Source organism: Phacochoerus africanus, chromosome 9 (assembly GCF_016906955.1).
Source record: "Phacochoerus africanus isolate WHEZ1 chromosome 9, ROS_Pafr_v1, whole genome shotgun sequence".
In the NCBI taxonomy this organism is placed as follows: domain Eukaryota; kingdom Metazoa; phylum Chordata; class Mammalia; order Artiodactyla; family Suidae; genus Phacochoerus; species Phacochoerus africanus.
Window position 1 is genome coordinate 81490700 of NC_062552.1, and position 14190 is coordinate 81504889.

General features: G+C 33.8%; 1 pseudogene; it reads right to left on the minus strand.

The window, feature by feature from the left end:
• Positions 1-12097: 12097 nt before the first annotated feature.
• Positions 12098-13028, minus strand: LOC125135691 (olfactory receptor 4K14-like; annotated as a pseudogene).
• Between the last annotated feature and the right edge of the window lie 1162 nt (positions 13029-14190).

Genomic DNA, 14190 nt, shown 5'->3' on the forward strand with positions numbered 1-14190 from the left:
AAGACATAACAAGTTGAAAAGTGTTTTGGCAAGTAGAAAATCTGGGGTTAAAATAATTACTTTTTCATGAATGGGTTAGGAGATGGTAACTTCATTGTTTGGTTTTGTTTCGTGAAGTCATAATACTCCTATTTATGACTTTTAATTTAAACTCCAAAAAACACCTTTCATATTGAAATGTTCTACCTTCTGCTTCCTTTCTTCCATAAAGCAAATCTGTTCTTCTATTAATTTTGTTCTTCCATTCTATCCATTCATTGGATCAAATTTTATTGTATGTATTTTGTTTATTAAGTTTGCTATTACATATGGGTAAAAACTAACCTTTCCAAAGTCTCACCAATTTCTTCTCCACCTTGCCACAGGTTTTATTTTCTTCTCAACTTTGACTCCAACTAGATGTCTCCAATGAATTGAGTAAGGAATTGATATGTTTCCTTTTCTTCAAGCTTTATTGAGGTATAGTTGATTTACTATGTTGTGATAATTTCTGCTGTATGACAAAGTGATTCAGTCATACATAAACACATACCCAGTGGGTGGACAATGGGGACCTGCTCTATAGCATAGGCAACTCTACCCAATATTCTGTGATAATCTATACGGGAAAAAATCTGAAAAAGAATGGATGTACGTATGTTTCTTACTCTTACAAAATATTTAAAGGGATATCAGTTAGATGAATTAGAGTGAATCCAATTTACATGACTGTACAACAACCAAACATTTGGCTTTACCACAATGTGTCACTTTACCACAATACCATCTTTGAAAGAGAAGTTGCCTAATAGGGTGGGTTCCAATACTCCTCCCTGAATGACAAGTCAAGTGAGTCTAGACAAATTAACAAATCATTTAAATTACTGGCGCCCTAATTTCCCCATCTGTAGCATGTATAAAATGATGCCTATTTCCCAGTGCTGTTGTGAGGGTTAAAAATGATGATACATGTGAATGTGTCCAGATTAGTGCCTGGCTCATAACAGAGTTTCACTATTATTTGTTCATCAAAGCTGATTTTTTTTAAATGAGAGAACGATATAGATGGTAAAAATCCAAACTTGTTGATTTGCCTTAATGAGTGAAACAACAGTGTGACCTACTGCAACAAGTTTGTGCAGAATGCTAGAAAGAGTACAAAAATAAATCACAACATTTTCACCTGTATCAATTATTGGGCACAGTTTATGTTATTCACTAATTTCATCAAAAAATCTTCATCAACATTGGTTATCCTCAAAGTTATATTAAGACTAGTTCATAGGATTGTTTCCTACTTACTGAGATTTTATAATCAAAGATAGGAAAACTAAAATAGCATTCAAGTTTAGAAACAACTAGATACAAATTAAATATGAGTCTGAAATGAAGCTTTCATTTGTATAGAGTTTTAAGTCAGTGGATTCTAGAAACAATTTCAGCAACTAATTTGTGTGACAGAGGGAGAAGCCAAGAATGTTAGGTAAATTCATTGGAGACTGAGGTTTTTGTCTTTATTATCTTCACATCCACAACACTTGCTTTTTAAAATGTCTAAAATAAAATGAACTAGAGACAATAAAAATGTGTTGAACAAATGAAGGAGGCTTTTATAGCTTCTCTGGTTGATGTGGCAATGATTGAGGAAGAGATATTTCAAAGCTGTTTTTTTTTTTCCCCCATACTTGGAAAGATAACTTGTAAATTTTTTCACTGAGACATTGGAAACACTCTGAGAGATGTTACAGAAATAAGAATTGATCAAAACTGATACAGCTCTTAAAACAGTAGTCAAAACACTTATAGTTTTATAGTTAGAATATCACTGTCAGTGAAGACAGATAGATACTTCAATATTGAGCAGATAATTAGGAAATCCAATTCCTAACAGAAACAGCTATGAATTTATGTGACTTCATCTACAGAGAATTGATTGTGGAATCATAGAGGTCTACAGTTAAGTTCTCAGTTGATACTTTAATAACAGTATACCTAACAGAGGAAGTAATCGAGGGTTAAAATTCAGCAGAAATGAGGCAATTCAACATAAAGACATAATCCAACTGATTATTTTCCTGTAAATGAATACAGAGAGTCTCTCTATTCCTGCTAGACATTTTCCTCTAATTAGTAATAAATAGAAAAAGTGATATTTAGAAATTTTAAGACTGATTCAACATTTTGGAGTAGGAGGAGAATATAAAAAGTACATAAAATAAAATAAGTATTAGGAAATGTAAACTATAAAGAAACAGATATAACTATAAATTCTAAAGGGTAAATAAGGATCATGTATAAATGAAAATATAAACAATGCTTTCTAGCTTTCTCAAGAATATAAATACATTAAAGAAGGATTTCTTTTGTATATATAAACAAATCCTAGGAAATCATTACCATACCAGCAATTTTAAACTGCTTTTTTATTATCCTTTTCAAAGACTGCTTTTATTTCAATGTAACATTAAAATATGAGAAAAGAAAGGCAGGTTTATGATAAGAATACTAGGACGCAAAGTTGAAGAATTTGTCTGTGACAACATACCTAAGGATTAATATATGTTTAATTTCACCTATGGACATGAAGGCAAGTCCTTAATAAAATATTAGCAATTGAACCTATTGATAGAGAAGATAATGCAACTTGTGTTGTTCCAGGTATATAAGGCTATTTTAGCATTAAAAAATAAATTCATGTAATTAAAGACATATATCTTGATATAGTAAAAAACTTATTCAACATGAATTTATTTAAACAAATTGTAAACTAACAACACCATGGATTCTTACAATAGGGGATGCATAATCTGATAAATAGTGTTTACACAAATACCTAAAATAAATACTATGCTTATTTTTGAAATTAAAAAAAAATGTCAGAGTTCCTTTTATGGCTCAGCAGTAAATGAACCCAACTAGGATCCATGAGGATGTGGCTTTGATCCCTGGCCTCGCTCAGTGGGTTAAGGATCTGGCATTGCCAAGAACTGTGGTGTAGGTTGCATATGTGGCGTGGATCCCACATTGTTATGGCTGTGGAGTAGGGTGGCAGCTGTAGCTCCAATTCGATCCCTAGCCTTGGAACCACCATATGCTGCAGGTGTGGCCCTAAAAAGCAAAAAAAAAAAAAAATTCAACTTGAGAATGGGAAATTGATAAAAATCCCACATTATTACTTTAATTCAACATTTTTATGGAGGGTCAGATGGTGTAATGAACAAAGAAAAGGAAATAAAATGGATTAAAATTGGAAAGGAAGAAATTAAATACTCATAATTTATAGATGACACAATGTATGAATATATATGGAAAATCCAAAGGAATCTTAAAAAAGTCAAATTAATGAGTTTAGCATAATCACTGGATAAAAGTCAATATTTTAAAATCAATTGTAGAGTTCTAGATGTGAGATGAGTTAGAATAGATGTACTTTTCTGAATTCCTTCCACTAAGTACATCTAACAACCCTGGACATTTTATGCAAAGAAAACTCTGAACGATGGAGGTAAGAGAGTCAAGACTTCAAGATCCAAGTAATGATATGGTGATAATTTTCCTTTTTGACTTTTTTTTTTAATGGCAGCACCCACAGCATATGGAAGTTCCTGGGCCAGGGACTGAATCTGAGCTGCAGCTGCAAACTACAACACAATTGTGGCAACATGGTATCCTTTAACCCACTGTGTTGGGCCGAGGATCAAACTCACACCTCCACAGTGACCTGAGCCACTGCAGTAGGATTCTTAACCCACTGTGCTACAGTGGTAACTCCCCTTTTTGTTGTGAACCACACAGGAAGTGCAAGGGAACTCCCCTTTTTGAATTTTGTCATTTCTTTTTCCTCATATAAGCCTGACTGGGTGTTGGAACAGACAACACATAAATGCTAACAGGTACAGAAAAAAAAATCCCTAATAAAAGACAGCTTATTTTTTTCTTTTCTGTTTAATATTAGTTTTACTGGCGTATGGGTGACTTACAATGTTGTGTTAGTTTTGGACTGTTCTTTCTAGACAAAGAGGGAAAGTAAAAGAGCAGCCCATGGAGTTCCTGTTGTGGTGCAGTGGTTAAGGAATCCAACTAGGAACTATGAGGTGGCGGGTTCAATCCCTGCCCTTTCTCAGTGGGTTAAGGATCCGGTGTTGCCGTGAGCTGTGGTGTAGGTTGCAGATGTGGCTCAGATCCCACATTGCTGTGGCTCTGGCATAGGCCAGTGGCTACAGCTCCGATTGGACCCCTAGCCTGGGAACCTCCATATACCACGAGTGCAGCCTTGAAAAAGGCAAAAAGACAAAAAAAAAAAAAGCAGCCCACAAAAACAGAAAACATTCAGACTACAGCTTCGCTACACCAACCACATTCCACAAATCAAAGTGAAACCTAACTCCATCTCTTTCTGCAAAGACTGGATGCATAGCCTATACATTAATAAAACCCTCTCTACTTGTGTCATTAGAAACCACATAGGAAGCTTATAATTTTATTAGTAAATCCAATTCAACAGCATATTAAAAGGCACTTATTCCATGATCAAGTATGATTCATCCTTGGCATGCAAGGGAAGTTCAGCATGTGCAAATTAATAAATACAGTATACCATTTTAATTGAAAAAGATAAAAATTATATGATCATCTTAATAGATGCTGAAAAAGAATTTGACAAAATAACATATCCTTTCGTGATTTAAAAGAATCAATAAATTTGGGAGAGAGGAACAAAGAGCAACATAATAAAGACAATCTATGGCAGGCCTACAATTTATATCACATTCAGCAATGAAAGGTTGAAAGCTTATCCTCTAGGATCAGGAACAACATAAGCTCGCTCTTCTTATAACTCCTATTCACCATCATCCTGGAAGTCCTATCTAGAACAATTAGTTAAGGAAAAGAAATAAAAGACATCTCAATCAGAAAGTAAAAAGTGAAGTTGTCTTTGCAGATAATATGATCCTATATAATATAAAATTGTAAAAACCCCACCCATAAGCTGCTAGAACTATCCAATGAACTCAAAAAAGTTGCAAGATACAACATCAACACAGCCAAGTCAGGCTTGTTTCTATACACTAACAACCAAATATCTGAAAAGGAAGTAAAGAAAACAATCTCAATCACAATAGCATCAAAAAGAGAAAATGCTTAGTAGGTGAAAGATCTGTACAATGAAATCTATAAAAATTTGATGAAAGAAATTGAAGAAGACAGACACATCAAAAAACACCTTATAATCATGGATTGGAAGAATTAATATTGTTAACATGTCCATTCTATCTAAAGACAAAAAATTTAATGCAATTCCTATCAAAATTACAGTATTTTTCACAAAAAGAGAAAAATGAAATTTTTATGAAATCACTAATAACTTTGAAAAAGGAAAGCCTGAGAATGAAAAACACTGTTGGAGGCAACATGCTTCCTGCTTTCACACAATGCCACGAAGCTATAGTGATCAAAATTGGCTAAAGTCATAGACACACGGAGCAGTGAAATGGAATTGAGAACTGAGAAATAAACCTTCACATGTATGGTCAACTAATATTTGACAAAAGATCCAACTATAGTCAATGTGGAAAGAATAGTTTCTTCAATAAATGACATTGGGAAACATGCAAAAGAATGCTATTTGACCCCTCCCTGTCTTACCCACTCACAAAAATTAACTCACAGTGAATTGAAGATGAAAGTGTAATACCTGAATCCACAAAACTCCTAGAAGAAAATATAGGGAAAAAAGCTCCTTGACATTGATCTTAAACACTGATTTTAGGATATGATAATGAATGCACAAAAAACAAAAGCAAAAGCAAAAATCAACAAGTGAGACTACATTAGATTAAAAAGCTCCTGTACAGCCAAAGAAAGGACAAAATGAAAAGACAACACACTGAATGGGAGAAAATATTTGTAAATCACAAACCTGATAAGTAGTTAGTACTAAAATCATATAAGGAATGTATGCAACTCAATAGCAAAACATAAACGATCTGATTTATACGGCAACAATCTAAGTGCCTGTCAACAAATGACTGGATAAAGAAGATAGATATATATACATTATATACTATAATAATATGATATAATAATATATTAAATGTTTAATATACTATATATTATATATAATGGAATATTATTCTTCCATGAGAAAGAAATATAATTCTTGCCATTTGCAACAATGTGGATAAATCTTGTGGGCTAAGTGAAATAAGTCAGAAAGACAAACACTCTATTGTAGTAAATGCTGGTGAGGATTCAGAGAAATTAAATTTCTCACACCTTGTGATGGAAATGTAAAATGGTACAACTGAATGCAAAATAATTTGACCAGTTTTTTTTAAGTAGACTAAAAACACAGTTACCGTGAGTCCTAGAAATAGAACTCCTGGACATTTACACAGAGAAATTAACATTTATATCCACACTAAAAGCTGGACACAAATGTTTAGCACCTTTACATGTAATAATCAAAACCTTAAAAACTAAAATGTGCCTCAATAAGTGTGTGATTAAATAATATAAGAAATAATATGGGAGTTCCCATTGTGGCTCAGTGGTAATGAACCTTGCTAGTATCCATGAGGATGTGAGTTCAATCCCTGGCCTCACTCAGTGGGTTAAGGATCCAGCATTGCCATGAGCTGCAGTGTAGGTCACAGATGAAGCTTGGATCCTGTGTTGCTGTGGCTTTGGTGTAGGCCCACAGATGCAGCTCTGATTGGATTTCTAGCCTGGGAACTTCCATGTGCCACATGTGAAGCCCTAAACATAAGTAATAATAGAATACAATGAAAGGAATGCATACACACAAACACATACCTGGGTCACTATGCTGTATAGCATCAATTGGTCCGAAATTGTAAATAAAAATATTAATATATAATATTTATTATAAATAAATTAAAAATGTTAAAAATAAACTATACAACATCTATAACATGGACTATTACTCAGCAATAAAAAGGAATGGCCTATTGATCTTGCAATAATCTGGATGATCTCATTATGCTAAATGGAAAAACATCAAAAGTCACTGTACTATATGATTTTATTTATATAACACATTTAAATGATAAGTTATAGAGATGGAAAACAGATTAGTTGTTTTCAGAAGTTACAAATTAAGGAGAGAATGGGCATGAGGGAGATAACTGTGGCAATGGAATCGTTCTAGCTCTTAATTGGGTTGGTGGTTGCATGAATCTAACAAGTGATAAAATGGTGTAGAATAATATAAATACATAAAATTCCAGTTTCCTTGATTTTCTCCCATACTATTGTCATATAAATTATGAGCATTGAGAGAAATTAAGTGAAAAGTACATATGACCTCTCCACCATTTTTGCAACACTTGTATACCGTATTATAAAATAAAAAGGTTTTAAAAATCCATTGTATTTCTACACACTGGCAATGCAAAAATTGAAAATGTTATTAAAAGAAAAGTCCTAAAACCATGGTACATGTAATAGCATCAAAAGCAAAAGATAAAATAAAAATTAGATGTTTATTCAATTCTTAATTGTAGAAGGTGTATTGGATGAAATTCATCATTCATTTAAGATAAAACTCTCTAGCAAACTGAGAATAGTAGGAAATTCCTTACTCTTAAAGAGGATATTAACAAAGATCTATTGAAAATATCAGTATATGAGGTTTTGAAAAGCTTTTCACATGAGCTAGGAAGTGAACCAAGGATTCTCAATACTACCATTTGTATATAACATTTTGCTAGAGGTTCGTTGTAGGCACTAGGATAAGGAAAATAAATCGTTGGAAACAAAAAGACAAAGTTGTTATTTACAGATGACATAATTATGGCACAAGTACATATTATATAATTTCATTTCTGTAAGTTCAAGAAAAGAAAAATATACTGTATGCAATAAAAGTTTTCACCATGGCTTAGCAGGTTAAGAACTCGATATCACTATGAGGATGCAGGTTCAATCCCTGGCCTTGCTCAGTGGGTTAAGGATCCAGCATTCTAAGAGCTGTGGTGTAGGCTGCAGATGCAGCTCCAATCTGGCATTGCTGTGGCTGTGGGGAAGGCTTCAGCTGCAGCTCTGATTCGATCCCTAGCCCAGGAACTTCCATGTGACATGAGTGCGGCCATAAAAAGGAAAATAAGCACATATATATAAAAGCCATGATGGTAGTTACCCTTAGTGGGTAGAGAATAGAAGGGGAGTGAGGGAGCTTCAGATATACTGGTAATGTTTCTCAGTCTGGGTACTTGTTACACAGATGTGTTCATTCTGTGAAATTTTATTGAGCTTTGCAATTGCTATTTGTATGCTCCTCTGAATGTATGTAATTTTTCAATAAAAAATATTTGCCCATGAATGGTAGAAATATTGAATAAAATGTTACTTATTTGATTAGTATTAAGACAAGCTTCTGGAAAGATCAAAATAAAAGTTAGACCAAAAAAAAAAACTGAATTTTGGTAGCAATACTATCTCCTACTTAATCTCTCTCACAAAGTACTGGGCTGTTAAAACTTTATATATGATCTCGCTAAATTTTCTGGAAATACGTTTCTTCCCTTATATTAAAATGTTCCAAAAAGAGAAAGTTCTTTAATTTATTTTTATGAGACCACTATAATGCCAAATGGAAAAAGAAGGTAACATAAAGTTCTAATCAATCTCACTAATTATTAGCACAAAAAAGATAACACGGTGTCAAGCAAATACCGTATTCGTGTTCCTTAACCAAAGCAGAATTTATCCTGGCATTATTTATCCAAAGATGGTTAAATTTTACTTAATTTCTCACTGCAATCCTGTATTAGTATATTAATGAAGAAAAATTATCTTATTTTCCTAATTCGTACAAAATATCACTTGATAGAATGTAAAAAATATTATCATGCTGCTAAAACATCTCCAAATTTGGCAACCAAACTACTCTCTACTACCTACAGTTAATGCTTTCAGTTTATAATTGAGCAAAATTGTGAATTCACCTTTGAGTTTTATTGTTCACCTTTCCAGTGTCCAATTTATTGGGATAGAACATGATGGAAGATGATATAAGAAAGGGAACATATATATACGTTTGACTGGGTCACTTTACTGTACAGCAGAAATCAGCACAACAATGTGAATCAACTGCATTTTAATAAAGATTATCCATGCATACATATAAAACAAGAATTATACATGTGTGTATATGTGTGGATATATATAACAAGGATATTATAATATTATATTATATTATATATATAAAACAAGAATTTTATTACTAGAGAGAAAGTCAGATTCTAGATATTGGAAACTGTGGATAAAGGGTTTCTTAAACAGAACCTTAGAGCTGTAGATATGAGTCACTTACCTGGGAAAATCCTCAAGTCCCTCCTGATGAAAGAGGGCAATGCCAGGAAAAGCTATGGATGGAGATACATTTTGCTCTACAGAAAATTCTCTAAACTTTTCTTCTTCAAAGTTCATCTGAGATCAAAGAGGAAGAGACAGAAATGAAAAAATAATTTCCCCATATACATGAATGGAATTTTACTTAAAATGGAAATCCCTGAATTTGGGGGTCTCTTTTCATAATTTAACATTTAGAAGTGACTTACATTATAAGATTAGACAGAATAATTTAAATGCTACTTTAATACTTACATTTTAAAAATTGATATTTCACAGAGAAGATCTATTAATGTTTGCAGTAAAAGAAGGAATGTTTAAGATGATATCAACTTCACAGAAAGTACTTAATGACTTAGTCTTCTGACCAAAAACAATGTCATTTTTATGGAACAAAATTTTAATTAGTATATCCTAGTGATAATTTTTTTTTCTCTTTTTAGGGCTGTATCTATGGCATATGGAAGTTCCCAGGCTAGGGGTCGAATTGGAGCTGTATCTGCCAGTCTACACCACAGCCACATCAATGCCAGATCTGAGATGAGTCTGCGACCTACACCACAGCTCAAGGTAACACTGGATTCTCAACCCACCTAGCAAGGCAAGGGATCGAACCTGCATCCCCCTGGACACTAGTCAGTTTCGTTACCACTGAGCTACAATGGGAACTCCCCCTAGTGATATATTTCTAAGAATACTTCCTAATCCAGCAGTAGAGACCGCTTTCATAAGAAAATCCTTCCAACTATCCCTTAATAGCAGCTATTCCTATAGACTGAAAATGTCAGCAATTATTCAGTGGTTCTCAATCATGATTGTGAATTAGAATTACCTGAGGCAACATACAGTAAAAAAGGATATTTCTCCATGCCTATGCCCAAACAACTAAACCCAGGGATTTCTGCACCTAGACTGATATTACAATGGTCCACGTCCATCCTCATGGATCCAGATAAAGCAACCTGGAGAGTTTGAACAGAAATTGGGGATGGGACATACTGAGTAGTTCTAAAAAGGCAGAAACATCTTAATGGATCTGGCATCTATTTGGGCACTTACTATATGACTGGCAGTATGCTAAACTAAAAATGCACCGTGTGTGTCTGTGTGTGCACACGCGCGCATTAATAGAAGAGAATCCAGAATCCTAGGAAAGAAAAAAATAATAATTGAAGTCTTTGCTAAACATCAATAATGGGTTAGTTTCTCTCTCATGTGCTCTCAGAGCACATCATGTTTATTTCTATTATTGCTCTCGTTTTGAAGTATACTTTGTGATTATTTATATAATTGACTTTATTCCACTAAATTGGGAATAGCTCAGTGCTAGGGGTGCTTGACAAACATTCATTAACTGAATAAATAGATGTGTAAATAGTATCAGCCATATCTTTTATGGTAAAAATAGCTGTGTCCAAAATCTGTAAAGGAAAACATCAGCATTACATCAATAAAACCCAATAAATTAATCCTAGGACAGATACTGATTTCCTTTTAAGATCTTTTAATGTTCACAGAAATGAGTGTAATCATAAAATTGGCCATATCCAAAGTCTATAAAGTCAAAACACAGTGTTATCACAATGGCAAGGGAGGTGACTGCAGAGAAAGTTATCCTAAGGCAGAAGTTGTTTTCCTTCTGTGTACTTTTAGTGTTTATGGACACGTGTATGACTGTAGTCATAAGGGAAATCAGAAGATTCCAGGAGCATGCTTCTCCTAATTAAAGACAATGTCCAAAATTATTGGAAGCTTCATCTAGTTACTCCAGGTAATTTAGGCACTACCTAATTTTCTCTTTGGTTTGATATTTCAGAATCAACTTATGAGAAAATTTCTTGAATTCTTTGACTATTAATTTAGTTAATACCAAATTTAATGGTTTCTTCTGCTTTTCCTTTAGGCATCATCCAAAGGCATTCAAAACTCAGCATAAAATCTGAATCCTTGGAATTCCAGGAAATGCTTCCTACTGGATGACTCAACTTAGTCATCTTAGGGACATCTTAGGGACAGAATCAACTTAGTACAATGTGATCTTTATTTAAAATCAATCACTGGTGAAAATTTATTAATTTAATAATCCAATGCATACCAAATGATAACTCTATCATTGGTATGCTTAAGCTTATACTAGGAAATATGTAGCCATAAAATACTGATTTTCCCATGTTAAAATTAACTTCTGTAACTGAATACCACTGACAGTTTCATTTTTTTAAATAAAAAGTTTAAATATAATACACATACACATGAAAAAAATGTGCTTTTAAAATAATAGGATATTCGAATCATGTTTTCTTTTTCAATATTTAAAACAAGGACAGAGATTCACAGGTCATTATTATTCTCATTCTAGTATCCTTATGACAATGTTTCATGTTGTGAATACTTATGAACAGTCCTTGCTGTGCTGGAATATGATTAGGAAATAAAAATTCATTTTAATCAATTTTTTAGAAAAAATAAATTAGTAATGCAAATCTGGCTTAATAAAAAAGAAAAAACTGTAGAATTCACACAAAGTGTATGTATAGGGCTAGTAAATATATATTGCTTGAGTATATATATGATAGTATATAAAATTATGTATATTTTGTTGGAATCAATAATTATTTCTCTAACATAACACAATACAAATTTTACTAATACAATGTCAGAATGAAATCTTTGAGTAGAATCATATTAAAGAATGGTATCTTCTGAATGAATAAGAACATGTAGCTCTCTGCAGAACTGAAATTCAGCGAAAAGTCACATGTCGGTTTCTCAGTCTCTTCATAGCTATTTTCATGTCCTTATTTCTCAGTGTGTAGATAAGGGGGTTCAAGAGTGGAGTAAAAATTGTGTAAAACACAGAGAGGACCTTGTCCACAGAGAACCAACTAAAAGGCCACACATAAATGAAAATGCAGGGCCCAAAGAAGAGCGTGACTACCATGATATGTGCAGAGCAGGTTGAGAGTGCTTTGGATACCCCGCCAGCAGCCTGCTGTTGGACGGTGATGAGGATAACAGTGTAGGAGATCAGGAGGAGCAGAAAACAGCTCATCGACAGCAACCCACTGTCTGAGATCATAAGTACACCCAAGACATAGGTGTCCACAGGCCAGCTTGATCATAAGAGGAAGGTCACAGAAGAAGCTGTCCACCTCATTGGGGCCACAGTAAGGTAAATTTACAGTAAAGGCTACTTGACTGATGGAGTGCACAAATCCAATGGTCCATGAAACCGACACCAGCCTGATACAGGTCTGCCGGTTCATCATGGTCATGTAATGCAAAGGTTTGCATATGGACACATATCTGTCATATGCCATGGTAACAAGAAGTACCATCTCAGCCCCACCAACAAAGTGCAAGAAAAAGATTTGGGCCATACATCCTCCAAAGGAGATGAGTTTTCGATCACTAAGGAAGTCCCTGATCATCTTGGGGGTGGCAAATGAGGCAAGCCATATGTTCAGGAAAGAGAGATTCCCCAGCAGGAAGTACATCGGGGAGGAGTACAAGTGGGGGTCAGAAATCACAGTGACCACGATGATGAGGTTACCCAGCACAAGAGCCACATAGATCCCAGAGAAGAAAATAAAGAAAAATTTTTGGAGATGTTGTGAATTGGAGAGTCCATGTAATACAAATTCTGACTCCAAGGAATAATTTTGCAGGTCCATTATCTCAGGTTTCAGATTTTGTTCTAAATCTATTTAAAAGAAAGAGATACAAGTGAAAGTTCCTGTTAATTACCGAGCACATGAAAGTGATCAACTAAGTGTGATCTGAATATAATTTTTAATTTGTACAAGACAGTATAATATATAGATGATGAAAACCTAGTCTATACCAACATGTATATTTCCCTTTTTCAGACTTCAATGTTTTCTTAGGGGCAGTTAAACATTCTGGAAGACTCCAGCATAGGTGAAATTTGTAGGAACTTTTTTTTTGTCCCTTAGCTAGATTTTTCCCATGGAAAAACATAGAATCATTCAAGTATAGAATGTGAACCAAAAATCTTTAGTATGACTGAAAATATAAAGATTTTCTCAGTGGTACTATGTTCTTTTAATCTGTGTTAATACCATTGCCCAACAGGCAATTGTCTTTAAGAATCAAACCTAGACACTGATACTAAAGCTTAAGTGAAAAAAAATGCCTTAGTCAATATGGATCTGCTGTATAGCACAGGGAAATCTGTTCAATGTTCTGTGAGAAACTATATGGAAGCGGCTATGTGAATATGTATGGCTGAATCACTTTGCTGTATGGAAGAAATTAACATAACATTGTAAATCGACTATGCTTCAAGAAAATTAAATTTAAAAAATAGTGCCAACATGTAAAACAAGACAATTGTATATATATTATCAGGTCCTCTCTTTCCATTTACTGACACAAACACAAAAACAAATTCTGGTAAAGTCATGTGATGGGTGGCCATATTTATGAACCTAAACACCAAACAACATGTTTTCTGAACCTGAGAGAAGTAGATTTCATCCCATGATGGCTAATTAAAAGGAAAAATATTCCTTTAAGCTAAAAAGTATGATCCAGTTATAAAACATATTTGGAACACTGTATAAATATAGCATAGCTGACAGATTGTAAACTCAATCTGTATGTGTTGTTTAGTAAGTTGGGGAGAGTGACATTATTGTGCTATATGTGAATTATACAATGGCACTTACCATATTTTCTGGTAATGTCTTTGAGGAAAAGTTGAGTTAAATAACAGCACAGATACATAGAATTTTAAAGTGTGAATCTATGCCATCAGGGAGAACAGCCCCTAGTTGAGGCCATGGGACCCTTTCCTAAACTGTGCTCTTCATC